The following is a 16,911-nucleotide window of genomic DNA, read 5'->3' as shown; positions in this document are numbered from 1 at the left end:
TTCTAAAATGATTGAATAACATGACACAAAAACTAAAAAAAAAAATGCCCTTTTGAGTCAGATGAAACTTATGAGTTTAAACATAATTTTTGTAGTTCTTTTTTGTTTGCTGAACAGAAAACTTTTTTGGTATATTTTAAATTTTTTTTGCCTCTTTATTTTATTATATGGCTGCAAACTCCAGTGTTTGTACAGAACTACTGAAGGATGCTATCTGATCCATTATGTGGGGCCTGGCCATTTTATCTTATTTTATGCAAATACAATGGGATTCTTTTTCCATATATGTGAAAATCACATGCCATTCTTTTTTTGTACTTGTAGGTAGTGATGCAGTTGCTTGGGAACTAGCTTATATATCCTGGTGTTACTTTCTAAACGAGTTCTCTAGTTCTGATTACCAGCAATCTCTTCTGACATCTGCTACTTTATTTCTGGAGGAGGAGAGGTCAGAAGCATCTCTTCCTTCCCAAAGAACTGTGCTGGAGGGTGAAAAAGAGAGGTTTGGGGGAACTTCTCTCGGTGTTCCTCGTCATTCACTCTGCAGATGGACTTGTAATATGTAATACCTTGCAGTGCACAGTACAGCGTTTCCATCAATGTCCCATTCAACAGTTATTAAAAATCAATATGTAAGTCATGGCACTGTACCATGTTGCACACCTATGATTAGTTAGTTAATCGTCTTACCTCCTAAATTCTTCAAAGTAAAGTTTCTTATACAATAAGTATGATATGAATAATTCAACCCTGCTATACAGTTTTCTATTAAAAGTACTGGTAATTCAAAGAAGCGCGTTACCAAACCATCAAGTTACTTTGTAGAATCCGGATTTTTCTTAACATTATTTCAGATTAAGAGGAGTTCCGCAAATCTTATGAACAATAATTTTACATACTGGAATTTTTATCCATGATCAAGAATCGATGCTGTGGAATTCCACTAGAAACAGCACCACTGTAGAAGAATTACTTTTTGAGATCTCTCATTTAATCAGTTTTTAATCCATTTAAGATGTGATAAATTGATTTTGTGTAATGCATTTTCATCAGTATGTCAGGCAGTGCTGTGTTGAAGGCCTCACAGATGTCTAACTATGCTTTATCAACTGAATTTGAAAATATTCAGCTTCTGAGGATATATTTCTAATCTATAAGAAATTTAATTTGAAGTTATTTAATGAGATTGAATCTAATAAAATCTACTTTCTGACTGAGGACTTGATCAAATATCTCAAAATCACTTCCGAGCAGACACACCTTACCGTGGCAGCTTATGAGTCCTGTAGATATCTTATCTTTTATACCAAAGTAGTAGAGCGACTACAGACCTTTTACTTTTCTATGTTCATTGCTTCAACCTAACTCACTCCACCTTAATATGAAATAGCATCATGTACTGAAAAACTGTTATTATTTTTGGTGAATGGCACGCTAATTTTAAACATGTTTGTAGGCGGGAGTATTTCATATGGTGTGCATTGGCTAACCTGTATTGGCTGTTCCTGTCATCTGCCTGTTTTAGCAAGTGTCTCACCTAAGATTGCTTCAAGCCTGGAAGATTTTATGACAGACTCCTAAATAAAATAGGATGTCGACATTCCCTGGCTTTAGACTGAGCTACCACTAATTATGGATTGCTCTTCTTGTATTCTGTTTACAGAGAAAATGATCAGGGAACACTTATAAATTATGCCTATTTTATAAGCATACAAGTCACATAAATGCTTAGAGCTTCATGTGCAATTATTTTCAAACATGCCACGAGTGTGTTTGTGAACAGATTTAGAAAAGGCTTCCACCTGGATACTTGTATTTACTGAATGACAGAATGAGATGCCTCTGTAGAGGGGGGAAAAAGCAGATATATTCCTCTGCAAATTATTCGAGCTGACAGAAGAATCACTGAAGAGACAAAACCTGTCACATCTTATATGAATTTAAACTGATACCCGTCTGACCCATCTGCACCCATATCTGTATTAAATGATTCGTAATACTTACAGACATTCTGTTTTTAACTAATCTGTCTTCAAAGCTTTCTGGTTCCTTGTTCTCTAAACTTTAGAAATTCTCTGAATTTTCCCGACATAATCCTAGACATTTTGAAGAGTATAAAGCTGTTGATTACAGAGGCTGTATTCAGCTGCTCCTTTTGTCTACCTTCATACTGAGGCATTGCCGCCAAAACCTGAAGAAATATGTTTGTAGTTCAGTACAATAGATGAAAACTATCTGCAGACTAATGTTTTTCAATGATAGCTTCGATATTGTTGTGTCAGCATTGCTATTCTAGCATGAAAGATAATCTCATCCTTCCTGAAACTTCTGACATATTAATAAAAGCAAACCAAGAGAAAGGAAAAATTATTTACTCTTCAGAAGGCTCTCTATATCTTATAAGTTCTGTTTAATTTATGGGACAATTTACAAATAAAGATAATATGCATCTATATACACCAGTCAAATAATTTTCAAATAGTGGCCTGTACAATTTGTTTGAATAGATCTGCATAGTGTATGTTCTGTCAGTAATGTAACCTGATTATAGTTTTCCATGGGGGGCACAATGATTGTTAAAAACTCTTAACATCTGAAGTTGCATTTTGTTACTTAAGATATGTGCTTAAGATTATTATTTTTATCTGTCAGGTTGTTTTTTTGCTTTTCTCTCTCCTTAGTTTTTCTGGTTTAGAATGTGGATTTTCTGCATAATCTCCTGTTTCACAAGAGTGTGGAAAGCAAGTAAGAATACTTTTGGAATGGTTTGGCTCACAAAAGCCTTCCCCTGAGATAATTTCAACATGCTGAAAGCAAACTCTGATTCTTGGCAGCAGAAAGAATTGAACCTTTTAAAAAGCAGGCTCCCAGTAAGCACAATTAAGTTATTCGACCAAGCGAAGGTTGAATTTAGCCTCTCAAATAAACAGCTCTGCCAGCTGCATCAGTACTGTGCTGGTCCCAAATTCCCACTTCTTTGATCTGGCATGGCAAATTCATGAAGAGGAAAAGGCGAGATTCTGTGTTTATTTTATAGTCTGTCAGATGGAGTATAGACTGAGGCCAAACTCCACAGTTCCCTGTAATGTCAGGGGTACTCGTACAGAGATCATAGGGAGAATAAAGCATTTGTCCCTAAATTTATTTGTATGTAAGTGACAACTTGGACTCTCTGCTTCTTACCAGGCCAGTCTTCTTCCTGCCTTTTGCTTTCTTTTCTCCACCTTTCTCTCCTTTATTCTGTGCTGAGACTCCCACTTTACACACCTCTGGTGGTGTTTCTGCACCCTTTTGCCAGATTAGCTCATGTGAAAGTATTGCAGGCTGTGTCTGTGTGACACCTCAGAGGGAGCAGTAAGCACTGGGATGGTCCCTGTCACTGAGTCATGGTGTCAGGCTGTGTGCAGACTCAGGAAGCCCAAGCTGAAATGGTGTACGTGGTTCTGCTGGTGTCTGGCTCTTTATTATATGGTCAGAGGGACAGGAACCTGAGTGATGATGTCCCTCAATGTGCCCTGCAGCACCAAAAACAGGCAGAGGAGGATGCACTGCTGTGTTGAACTATCCTGTTCTGAATTTTACAGCCTCTGATAATACTGTGATCAGTCTTTATGATATTAGTAGAAAAAGAATAGCTATGAACAAGCAGTTTGTGCACTTAGTATTTCTCCTAATGCTGAATTCTCACTAAATAATTCTCACTATTTAACAATATTAAATCCTCACACATAGTATTATAGCCAGATATGCAAAAGAATTAAGCAATGCTGAGGACTGCAAGGTTGCGAAGGTGTAGGAGAGAGTCTTGGTTCTTCCTTGGTTCCTTTCCTCCTCCATGAGCAGCACTCATCGTGGACAAAGAAACTATATTTTAAATTAGAGAATTTTCAGCTAAACTAGGAGAAGGAGAGATAGAAGCTAGCTAAGAAGATGAAGAAACCAAATTTTTATTTTAAAATATAATCTTAATAAGATTTAGTTATTTTTGTTATTTTGCGATTTTGTCCATGCCTATTTCCCAGTAAACATGCTCATTTTTTGTAGATGCTATGTAATGGTAAAGCTAGGTCTGAGTGAACTGGCATACAACAAAGCTTTCCACAGAGGAGGGTATGGCAGATCTAAACTCCTGCATACTGGGACACATTTATACGTGCCCTGTTCCTAAAATGGTCTTTGAGAAGAACAAAAATTCAGTGGAGTATACCTCTGTAAGTTACACAGAACCACTGTGAGACAACATGTCAGTGCAGCAGAGAACGAATTGTCACTTGACTACTTCAGAAATCCAAAAATCATTACTAAATTAAAAAATTTATTATTTTGCCTTTGCTCCAGAAAGCTATCTTCGTCCTGCCACTGCTTTTCCCACAGTCAATAAGGACCATAGGGCACATCCAGAGGGCAGTTCAGAGCATCCACATTAGGTACTTCGAGCCATCCTGCAGATCATTTGTACTTTTTCCTCATCAGTCTTCAGAAATAAATCTTTTCATTAAAGGGGGCTGCTGAGGATGGCTTAAGTGTTGAAGAGGATTTTCTGTGTCAGTTTTGTGCCACTCTGAAATAGTGATCGCATCTCTCTCTGTAAGGGAATGCTCCTCATTTCATTTGTCTTTTGTGCATGTAAGAGGAAACCTGAACCAGTCAAACTTCTTCAGAGCAACACTAAACAGTGTAACTGTGGATTGAGTCTTCTTCTGTAATTCTACTTAAGAATCAACCTAAAAAAACCTTGTCTTTGCTTGAGCTTTGTAGTTAGGGTTTTTAAAAATGCATCCAATTAAAATTTCTCCCTTTGTATTGTTGTAAGATGCACCAAGTTGCACATAGAAAATAGAAATTATGGTGACAGCTTCATATTTCAGATCTTTCTTGTTAGAGCTTGTTACTACACCAGGCCTCTGATTTTTTTGCACTTGCTACCTAGATACGGAAATGCAAGGATAAAAATTCTGGATTTTTTTTTAAATTATGTAAAAAGCAGAATTTTGCCACATATAGGCATCTGTAAGTTTTATTTCAAGTATTCAGTGAATGTTTTGTGCAGGACAGAATACAGTAGCAGGCCATCCTTTTCTGATGGAACATGGAAATTCATATTTAGTGGCCTTAACAGAGCCACTGGCATTTCCATTTGATTTCTGGAGCCTATAAACAGAAGCTGACCTCTTCCCCTGTTCATCTTCATGGTAGTGTGTTTCTTGCACTCTGAGTTGCTGAAATGACTGTTACAGGGATGCTTCAAGGGCACATGGTAGAACTCTGGAGAGAAATTGGATCCTTTTTCACTAAGGACAAGGATTAGGTGAGAGTTTCAGAGAGGAGAGAACCGAGGTAGAAGATCCCTCAGATCCTATGATGAGGTTAATGGACCTCATCAGCAAATTAAGAAGGACTTAGAACAATATTATAAATAATCACTCTATCATAGGGGACCTCTCAATGGGAGCATCAGAGCAGTCCTGTGTACTTGATCTGAAGTATCAACAGCTCACATCTACGTATCACCCATCCAGGAACATGAGGGGATTTCACATTTAAAGAGTGTACAGCCACGAGGGAAATGCAAGATGAGTTTTGAACTGTATTTCCAGAATACATATGGTCCACATAAAAATACTGCAAATTGGATTATGTATGTACTTAAATATTTTGTGTCCGAACATCATTTTATTCCATGTATTTGTCATGGGGATAAGTATTACACAGAGAAAAATGTCTGAGGTTTATTGGCTTAGACAGGAGGATGCAAAGGTAACAGAGCACATATGCTGTAATGTTGAGTTGAACATTATAATTTTTACCTGGTTGAATTTATTTCTAGGTTGTGAGCATGATGGTGATTGTGGCCTAATATCTGTTAAAAAGTCAGAATGCTCCAGATAGTGGGAAGAAGATTTGTAGTTTCCAGAATGAGTGAAAACTTGTTTTCCAGGAATTAGTGAAGATTGCCATAAAGCTTACTGTAGTTTATGCAGAAGTAGTTTCTTATTTGCTCATATATAAGATGTGCAGTGAGGCATATAATTCTAACATGCGTTCCAAGAATTCTTGAAATTTTTTTGTTGCTAGTAAATGTCATGGAACAGAACAAACGTGCACCTTGGTAATGCAAATGTTCATGTGCATTCTTCCTCTTCTTTTATTTGAGGAAATAAGAGTTGGTTGAAAAAGGCATCAGTTTCTTTGTGGTCAGTGAATCCTCAAACTGTGGAATATCCAGATGTTTTTGAGGGTTATCATTACTGCACAGCTGAAAGGGGAGTAATCCATTATCTGCATGACTGTTTTCAAAATAGCAACAAAACTTCATTAGGAATATTTGGCAATGCATAAAATGACAAAATGGAAGTATTTGAACACTGACGGTGTATCCTTATTTGTATTTATTAATGCTAATTTTAACACAGATAGTTATCACTCTGCTTTCAAACTAATGCAGGTTATTTGCTTCTAGTTATTTAACCAGCTTATATGTTGTATCCTATAGGAAGATATGAGGGAGATAGGTTATCACTTAGTCTTAGGACCATAGGATCACAGGGTAATTCAGGGAAGTGGCCTCAGAAGTCCATTCCTGGTCAAAGCAGGGTCAGGTCTGAAGTCAGACTGAGTTGTGCAGAGCTTTATCCAGACTTGTCTTGAAAACATTCAAGAGGAGAGACAGCACAACCTCTCTGGGTAACCTGCTCCACTGCCTGATTGCCCTCAGGGTGAATTTTTTTTCCTTAAATACACTCTGAACCTTTCATTTCAGGTTATGCCCATTGTCTCTTGTCCTCATGCCATGAAGAGCTTGGTTCCATCTTCTTGTTAACCACCATGTAGGCACTGGCAGGCTGCTGTCAGGTACCCCCAAAGCTTTTTTAGGCTAAGCAAGCCCTGGTCCCTTAGCCTGTCCTTGTAGGGCAAGTGCTCCAGCCCTGACCATCATGGGGGCCCTCTGCTGAGCTCCCTCCAGTTTGTCCATGTCTTTCTTATATTGGACATAGTTAGATGAGGTCTGGTGAGTGTTGAGTGGAGGATTAAAGGAGGGTCATCCCCTCCCTTGGTCTTCTGGCTGTGCCCCTGCTAATACAGCTCAGGAGGCTGCTGGCTGTCCCTCCTGCGAGAGCACATGGCTGCCCCATGCTCAGCTGCCCACCAGGGCCCTTCCTGCAGAGCTGCTCCCCAGCCTGTCCCTCCCTATCCTGGGCTGCAGCAGGAGTGCCTTCTTCCCTGGGGCAGCACTTGGCTTTTCTACCTGCTGAATTTCTCAAAGTTCTTTTCAGCCCATTTCTCCAGCCTGCTTGGGTCTCTCTGAAAGGCAGCTCTGCCCTCCAGCATATCAGCTGGTGCCTCACCGTTAGGTGTCATCTGCAAACTAGATGAGTGTGCAGGCCCCTGCCTCCTCTAGGGCACTGATAAAAATATTAAGCAGGATAGGTCCCAGGCTAGACCCCTGCAGCACTCTCTTTCTTACTGGCCGGGATCTTGAACCCCACTATTGCATGGTCACTACAGCCACAGCTGCCACCCACTATCACGTTCCCAGCCAGCTCTCCCTTGTCAGTGAATAGCAGATGCTGGAGAGCATCACCCTGCTTGGCCCACCCAGTACCTGTATCAAGAAGTTCTCCCTGACACCTTCCAAAATCTTGACCACTTGTGTCCTGCCACAACGCCCTTTCAGCAAATGTCAGGGAATCTTGAAAGCTGAATAATGAAAATATTCAACCACTTCTCTTAATCTACTAAAACAGTTTCAGGATTTCATTTGTCAGTTTTTAAGACAGGAAAATATTGAGGCATGCCCCTTCAAGGAAATTTTGTCTATAATTCTGTAATAAATCTCTGCAGATATGGAGATATGAATGTTTTCCTGTTTGATATTTGCTTTTGTGTGCTAGGCAGTGATTGGCTCCTTGCAATTTTTGTTTTAAGAATTATGAAGGTGGAAATGACGGAAAGCTACTTTCCATGACTGAATGCTACTTCTAGTGCTTCTACAATATGCAAGAAGTTTTTTATGATATGATTATAACAATTGTGACAGTCTGATGCTTTGTGCACTGAAGTTTATGTCATAAGGTATTCATTTAAGTGCAAAGAATCAATGACAAATCATTTGTCCATAAATGTAAATTTTCTCTGAAAATGAAAAATGAAAAGGAATTTCATTCAGTGGTATAGATTAGCTCTAAGGCCTGGCCTTAGATTTTGATTCAATTGAATGAAATTATGTTAGCCAATAATCATTACTGACAGGTTGAAACTTTGTAGAGACCTGGCTATTATGGATTGCTGGTATGAGGACCAGAGTGCAGGTGGGCTGAGCAGAGCAGGAATGCTGCTTCAGGAATCTTGTGCCAGCAAGTATTCTGTCTTCAGATCCTAATTCTCTCAGTTTTCAGAATCTTGGGGAATAGAATATGTCAATTCCTGCCTTAAATTCAGCAGTAAAACTAATGTTTTCCCTATGTAAACAGACTTGAATAAATTACAGATACCAACCAAATATTGATTCTGTTAAGGCCAAGTTTCAAATTAATTTTAGTTGTCCATGTAAAAGATCTTTATGAATATATTTAAAAACCAAAATGTATTAGAGCTGATAACTAACATATAAAATAATGAATTGAAGCTCATGATAATTGTGTAGTTGAGTCTGGCAGAAATATACATTGGAGACAAATTGCATGATGCCAATGGCATTTCTGTTCAGAATCTCTTAAAACGTATTGCATCATACATAATTTTTTATTCATAAGAGGTTGTCACCATATTCCCTTGTTAACATCTTAACTCTTAATTGCATTCTAAACAATTGTTGGATTCATTGCTGTTGCTAATTTGCCATTTTTTAATAGGAAGTTGTTATTGTTGGCTAATAAATGTTTCATGTTTGGAAATTTGCTTCTTTTGCTGATCTTTTCATTAAGTGAAGTGGCTGCTTAAAGGAGGTTCTGAAGAACATCAGTTTTTCACAGGGTAATAGTTACATTATTAGTCTTGTTGAGTTAGATAATTAAGGGGTTTTGAGTGTGAGAAAGGCAAGCATTTAAACAGTTTTCAGGATTCTTGGATGAATGTGTATATTGCAGAAAAGCAACAGCTTCAAAGTTTGAAGGCAGATTCTAGACCATCATGTTCTGTGAAAGCAATTGACTTGATTTTATAAGACCGTATTTCAAACAATAGAGTTTTTTAGAATCTCCTGTTTTACTATAAGCAGATTTTTGTAGCTTGCCACAAATGGATCTCTATGTAAGTTGGTATGGTGCATGTTTAATGTTATCTTTTTCTTGAGTATAAGGATGTTTCAGCTTTTGGGCAAAGCTAGTTCTTTTTGAGAGAGAAAAATTCAAGAGGCCAAGCTGATGACAAGCCAGATTTGTACATGGCACTGTTTTATGTGCTAAATTGTTCCTACAGCTTGAGTATTGACTTAATTTGCCCTTCACAAATATGCACTCTCTGTTAATATGTTGTTTACAATGTACTAATGTTCCCACAAAGCCTGCTGAAGTAGAGCAGATTGTCCCATTTCATTAGTACAGGATTCTAACTTTGAATAATTTTATTTCACGTCAAATAGATTTTTAGCTCTGCATCAAGTGTAACCAGTATTTATTTTTTTGTAGAACAAGTTGTTGCTGTTTCCCATTTATCATCTTTCTGCCTTTCTGACTCACTCTAGCCTTTATTCTGTGGTCTCAAACCATTCACACTCTCCTAAAGGGTTTGCAGCTAAATGTAACAATCTACCTTTACATTCAATTTTCACTCTTTTTAGATATCATGGGTAACTGGAGTCATCCAAAGGAGGTTGGTTCAGGATACCACCTGAATACAACTTCTGTCTTTATGTAGACAGGAGTAAGCACTTTTTTCCTGTTTACTCTGTTCTGGACAGGGAGAAAATGGTGGTTCTTGTATTATTACTTGTGGGCACACTGTTCCAGATATGTGGCCAGCACACTTGTAGCAGGTAGTGCTGCGCTTTGCGATGACTTCCAGTCCAGTTCTGTGTCTTTGCTTCTTAGGTGATGGTTTATGGCATCAATATGTTAATATCCCTTGAAGGGGTACAATCTCATCTGATCTATATGGAGTGTTTCATATGCTTAAAGCTAAGAATGTGTTTAGATGAAATGAAGAATTATGAATTTGTTCAGGTGCTGGGCTGAGATTTGTGTGTTCAGACGGCTTGAGGAGATGTTTTCTGCCATCCCAGCTCTCGCTGTGTGTGTGATGGTCCTGTAGGAAAATACATAAGGGAGATTCTAAGTGTAATGAATATATTTTACCGCTAGATGGTATTGTTATATGCGATTAAGTATCTGCTTTGTTCCAGGCGATGCTGAAGGGAAGAGGACCTTTAATGGCTGCTAGTTATGTGGGAAGGTGCCAATGACGGCTTCTGAGCGAAGTGCAGATGGCCCCAGGAATAAGGCTTAGCAATTAATTAAACCATAATTTATGATTTTTTTCCTGTAACTTGTAAGCTTTTTTGAATAGTGCAAGTCTTTGCAAGTGAGTAACCTCAGTGTGTATGCTGACAGCACACTGGAAAGTGGGGAACGGAATCAATTGCTATCATTGTTTTCCACGATATTTTATGCATTGTTGTCCACTAAGGATTTGATTTTCATTAAACACACATCTGCTTGGCAAAGAATATTTTTTCAGGAAAGGTATGAGAAGATACCTGTATGAGCAGGAACATGAGAAGATATGACTGTTAACCTGTGCAAGGCAGTGATACCCATGTGCTACTCATCTGCCAGTGCATTATAATTTCTTAAAAGTCCAGGGGGAGGAATGCATGACATATTCCACCATTTTGCCAAGACATTAGGCATCCCATTTGCTAAAGAAAAAAATAACAAGAACTACCAGCTGTTAATTGTTTGTGTTCTTAGGATGCTTTGTTCTGTGAAGTACCAAGAAAGTCTGCATGAACTGTTTTATCTTGCTGTTGTGTGCAAGGCATTATTCATGTAACTTGGGACAGGGAAGCAGTTCTCCTGTGCACAGCAAAACAGACTGCTGCCTTCATTTGAAAAACTCTACATAAAAAATGGAGAAACATTTTGTATTTTTTTATAAGGACTTTGACACTGCCTTACAGCTTTGTTTTCTTAAAAATATTGAGAGAAAGCATTTTATACTTCAGCTGATTTGGAGTTTAGATTGCTTTTTCATGCCAGGCTTTGTTTGAAAATCTGCTGATTTCCTGTTTGAGTCACAGGCAGATGTATTGTGGGATCTCAGTGCTGTGACTGACGTTTGTGTTGTTCCCATGTTGCTGTGGCAGTGCTATGCTGCTGCAGTTGTAGACCAACTCCTATTTTCCTGGGAATTGTATGAATCAACAACAAAATAAAGTACCTGCCCCAGAGTTCATAGTTCATGTATTTAGAAACAGCTTTCAGTACAGAAAAGTGGTAGTCAACTGAATATTTTTCAGTCATGCTGAGCCCTCCCAGAGTCCTCCCCAGCCAGCAATAGTTCACACTAATCTTAGGGGAGACACATGTATGGAACTCGCAGTGTTGTAAGGAAAAGGTGAAGCTCTTGATGCTTGTTTCTAGGTGATGCTCTTTGTTTTTATTAGACTTGAAGTTGTAGCATGTTTACAGTCTGTGCAAAACAAAAGCCTGGATTTTCAGAACGTCTCCCTGTGTGGATGGCAGTGGGCTTGGGAGCATCCATTAGCAGGATATGGTTGGTGTTCTCCTTCTGGCATGTGGTGCTGCCTTGAAGGCTCCCTCCTGTCTGTAGCGCGCATCTGCCAGTGGGTCAGGTGGGTGAGCCCCTGGCGCTTGTCCATGCTGCGCCAGCTGTGGTGATGGGACACTGCAGGTTCCTCTCTGCACGGCAGCCAGGTCTGGGTCTGGAGAAGGGCCTCCAGGATGCTCCGAGAGACATAATCACCTCACAAGCGAGGTAAAACATGATTTAGAGAACTGGGTTCCCAGCAGGTATAAACCGTTCTAGTTCTTATCCCAGTGGAAGACCTGGCAGGGGAAATTTGGTATTAAGCTCAAAGTAATTACTAGGCTAAGATGACCTGCAGGTAGCAAAGTCTGAAACACAAATGCTGCATTGGCAATGTTGCCAACCAGTCTGTAACAGAGAAATATATTTCATATAAAAAGTCATCAAGAATATTTTAAAACAATACAAAGGCTACAGGGATTGTAAAATGTCATAATACTCATTTCCTACATCAGTTTCTTCTTGCATTTTCTTCCTTGTATAGTTTGCCATTGATTGGATAGTGCTGCTTTTTCTCTGGATTTCATTTTGCTTCTTGTTTCAGTTAACTTCATAATGCTGTTTATAAACATTTGAGAGCAAAAATGAAATTACCTTTTTTTTCTGTGTTTTATCAACTTCTGAGATAGTTGGTGTGTTTTTAACAGTCTTCTGGCATGAATCCTTGAAAACTGGTGAAGCAGTTACATTTTCAGTGAGGGAATCCACTATTTGAGATTTTCTTCTACTGTTGATATCAGAGGTAGATTGTAATTGGGAAGGAATGCCTGATCAAAGTCTATAGTTATTTATGAATATGTATTTGTTCTTTAAATGAGCAATTTTTGGATTGACATTGTTTTTAACTTTGTGTCTCTGACAAGAAACAGTAATAGGTAATTTTTAACCGAAATAACTAACATAGTGAGTGATTGCACTTGTGATTAATATAATGGTACAATTCAGGGCTATCAAAAGACTTTCAGGAATACAATTATTTTAAGTGTATTGCAAAAAACCCCAAACAAAACAAAATCCACCTGGAAAGATTTTTTTTTTCATTTTCCCCCTTCTAAACTCAGTTAGACAAACATAGTTGTAAGTTGTAAGCATGAAACCTGTAAAAACATGATCTAAGAACATTCAACACAGGATTTCTTAATCTGCAGGAAAGTGCAGTGCTTTTATGTTAATCAATGCTGAACTAGACAATAGTGTAACTTGTATGTCATCAATATTATTTTTAAGAGATATATCCCAGGCACCTACAGTCTTGGTAATTATGAATGAGATCTTCAGTGACCTGTAGAGAGTTTAACAAAGGCATTAAGAGACAATCCAGCAATTTCAATGACTTGCTGGCTACCCTTATTAATTAAGGCTGGAGAGCATGTTGTAACTGAAGAAAAGGAAAGCATATTTTACTTATTTTCCAAGATTTGCTGGCAAATGCTGGAGAAAATCATCAGGAAGGACAGCAATTGTTACAAAGATACTATTCTGTGAAAGGAAAAACTCACTTGTAGCCAGTCTGTCCTACAGAAGCAGTTACAACCCCCTCACACAGAGTTCTTGGGGATGCTCAATAGCGGATTTCTGGTTTACCACTCTCTGATGATGGTGCTAACCTGTGCATGTCCAAAATTTAAATTAAAACTATTAGTAATGACTCAATCCTTCATCCAAATAATCAGTTTGACTGGCAGAAGGACCTCAGATATTGCCTCTGACTTCTAATTTGATTAAAATCTTGCATTTGCTGTTAGTATTTCATAGCTCTTTTGCTAACCTGCCAAAAAGGAAGTTCTATTTTCCTTTAGTGCATGTGCACTTAAAGTCTACCATGTATTCCCTCTGCAAGTTTAGCTACTGTGTTATTATAGTGATAATATCAACAGCTTTGATTTATATTCCTTTAGCAATACTACCTAACTTTTGTTTGCTTTCTTTACTACAACTGGATACTTGGCTAAAGGCTTTAAAGGATTTTTCTGTAATAACTTCCAATTTCTTTTTATGCTGCAGAATCTTTCTTTTAGGTGATAGTCTGTCAGTTTGGTTCTTTGTTCCAGGGCTTGTCAGTCTGCATTCATCTACATTTGCTTTTGGCAAGACCAGGGTCTTAAATGATATAAATCTTTTCCTTTTCAATTCCGGTTTCCATATGATATGTTGTGCCTCCTCATCTAGTAACATGTACAGACTTTGAAATCTTCCCCTTTAATACTGTTGTTCGGGTCTTTTAACAGGAGAAAAAGACAAAACAGTAAAAGAGAGAAGAAAATAAGGCATTCAAGGACACATATCTGACTTCTGTAGCATCTTTTTGCTATATTCTTAACCTCTTTATGTCCAAAATTTGATCAAAATCTTAAAATTGATATAACCTTCAGGACAAAAACATGCACTTTGTCCACTAGATATCCATGTCCTTTGCTGTAAAAAGCACATCTCAGGCATAATTTTTTGGTCCTAATTCAACGTAACACATAAGTCCCTAACTGACTAAAATGCTGAAAAGTGATTAACATTTCTTGGATTCTGTGGAGTGAATGGACTTGGTTTAAAAGCTGAACATTTGCCTGGAGGTCCTTCTGGTGCCTCATTTGAAGCCTGTTTAGTTTCTCAGCAGAGACATGCTGTGGCTGCTCCAGGTGTTGGTCATTGGACTCTCCAGTCCTTGCAAAATCCTCACAAGGACAGTGCTGGTGTCCCAGCATGGTGCCCTGCAGCCCTCCCACTTGTGGGGACACCTGGCTCATGCCGGGGAAGAGGTCTTCAGCTCTATCAGCCTTGGCACTGTCTCTTGTCAGGCAAAATCTCTTCTGCCAAACAGTGGGATTTTGGGGGTAATATAGCAGGGTACGAGGCAGAAGCTAATAGGGTAGGGAGCTAAACACCTCTGATTTTCTGAGGAGATACCAGTGCTTGCTTGAGTTCTCTGATGCTTGTTTTGTGGATGCAGCTTTCATTGCCAGAGCCATGCTAAACAGAAGTACAAAAAATGAGGTTAATTTCTTACTGTTTGGAAATGTTTTCTTTCTTAACACAAGGTGTTAAAAAAGTTTGCTAATGACATGTCCAACAGCTAGGGCGAGACAATAATTATCCTTAGTTTCTGGGAGTGTTTTAAACACCTGAGAACAAGAATGGGTATAAACTCTGAAAGGTCTCTTGCTAAAAGATACTTCCACTTGAATCTTTTACAGCCCATGTGATTTCTGCCCTTTGGGCTCCTTCCAGTTCGGTGGATGTCCTAGTCCTGCACCAGGGAAAGCTTCACACTGTTCCATCAAACTTTTGTCAAATGATTCTGCAGATAAAATGTAACTGACATTTTTTCACGGCCTCTTTTTCACCCTGTCAGAGCAGTCAGAGCAGCGATCAAACCATCAAGCCAGTGGCATGGAAACACACCATGCTGGTATTTTTGGCATGGCCTAGAACATCCTTTTCTAGGGAGACACGTGGAAGGGACATCTAGGGCTAGAGATTTCTTCCCATCCCTTCCTGGGGAGACACCAAGGGCACTGAGGGGGGCTGCCTGCAAATGGGGTCTCATGCCTCCAGCACGACCACCACATGGAAATCCTATCACAGTTTGGGCCCCTTCCCCATGTTAATCTTCCCCCACTCTGCACCTCATTGTTCACTTTAGATCATCTGCCAGATCACCTCTTGGAGACACCTGTTTTCATCAGTCCTCAGTGGGAAAGTTGAGCAGAGTGTGGACAGTGCCCAAGGCCACATTAGTTTTTTTCAATGTTGGCAGTTTGTACTGGGTGTCTGATAAGACATTGTCCATCCTGCATATTGCTCTGCTGCCCAGTTTAATCTCCTGTCTGTCACTGGTATCACAGGACCACATGGACAGGACTCCAGGGATTGTGGAGTTGGACATGCCACCAAGTCTGTCATGAATTTATTGTTTTGGCTCGTGTCAACATTAGTTCAGCATGTGGTGTTTTCCACTGGCTCTGTTCAGCTTGGTTAATCCAAAATGTCTCATTTGTGACTTTCCTTTGTCATGAAAAGACAGCTGCTCCAACTCTTTCTTGCACTTGCAGGGCTTAACCTTTATTTTTAAATAAGATTTGAAGAGATTGTATTACATGATGGAAAGCAAAGGGGAGAAGGTGGTTGATAGTTTTTTAAGAAACAGCAGAACCAGAGAGGAAGGTTTTCTCAAGGACTGTCAGAGTCACGTAATCCATCCTCGTCCAAGACAGGATTAATTGAACTAAAGCATCCTGTGCCACGTTTGTTCAGCCTGTTCGTTCATAAAAACTTGCAGTATTTGGGTTGGCCATCTTTCCTAGGGCTTCACTAGCCTTTATCATAGAAAATGTTTCTCATGCCAACTAAAAGAGGAAGGCAAACAGCAGGGTGGCTTTGGGTAGTTTAGACTGGAATCTGAAACTTTCAGACATGAGATGAGTACTGAGTTACTTGTTTGACTTAAAAATTATCCCCTTAGTGTGAACAGGAGTCCAGAGAAGCACTGGTTGTGGTGGTAGTTGAATCATCATGAGAGCTTCTGGGTGTAGGAGTTGGAAAAATGGTGGGATTCCCCTGGTGCATGGATGCCCTGGCCCTGCAGGGTGCACTGGGGATCGCATGGGGGTGAGATGCTGTTTCCCCATTGCAGTCCCTGCCATGCAGCACAGCACTGCTGCCACTCCAACCCTTCGGGTGACAGTGTGGACCTGCCCCCCCTTCCTACCAGCTGTGATTTTGGAAAATCAAAATAGTATAGCTGCATCATATCACTTTCCTCCTGCCCCTCTATCTCCTCTGCTTTTCTAGGTGTCTTGGGGGTGATCCTCTACCCCAGCAAGGAAGGGATTGCCCAGCTTTCCTTGAAGTGGCATTGGTCTCTGGGTCTCCAAAGAAGTTAGCAGGATGGAGAAGTCCCGGGAAATGTTAAACAGATTTATGCTGCCAAATTTTGCAGGAACGGAAAAGCTGGAGGATGAGGGTAAACAAGCTTTTCTCTTGCAGTCTGTGTTGCCAGTAAATTTTTATAGAGTTGAGATTTATTCTAGTGTCAACCTCGTGTGTCTGTATATGGTGGGGGCAGGATGCAATAGCCTGTTTAAATAAAAGCTGTTTGGCAGTGGGTAATGCCACCCTTCTTTTTTTAATCCTTAATGAATGTTTTGTCTC

General features: G+C 39.4%; 1 protein-coding gene across 2 annotated transcripts in view; it reads left to right on the top strand.

Annotated features, from left to right (window-relative positions):
* Window positions 1-16,911, top strand: part of TAFA2 (TAFA chemokine like family member 2) — a 177,888-nt gene that overhangs the window by 761 nt on the left and 160,216 nt on the right. The gene's annotated exons all lie outside the window — the stretch shown is intronic.

Source organism: Strix uralensis, chromosome 5, assembly GCF_047716275.1.
Source record: "Strix uralensis isolate ZFMK-TIS-50842 chromosome 5, bStrUra1, whole genome shotgun sequence".
Taxonomy (NCBI): Eukaryota; Metazoa; Chordata; class Aves; order Strigiformes; family Strigidae; genus Strix; species Strix uralensis.
This window is presented reverse-complemented; position numbering and strand designations above follow the sequence as displayed.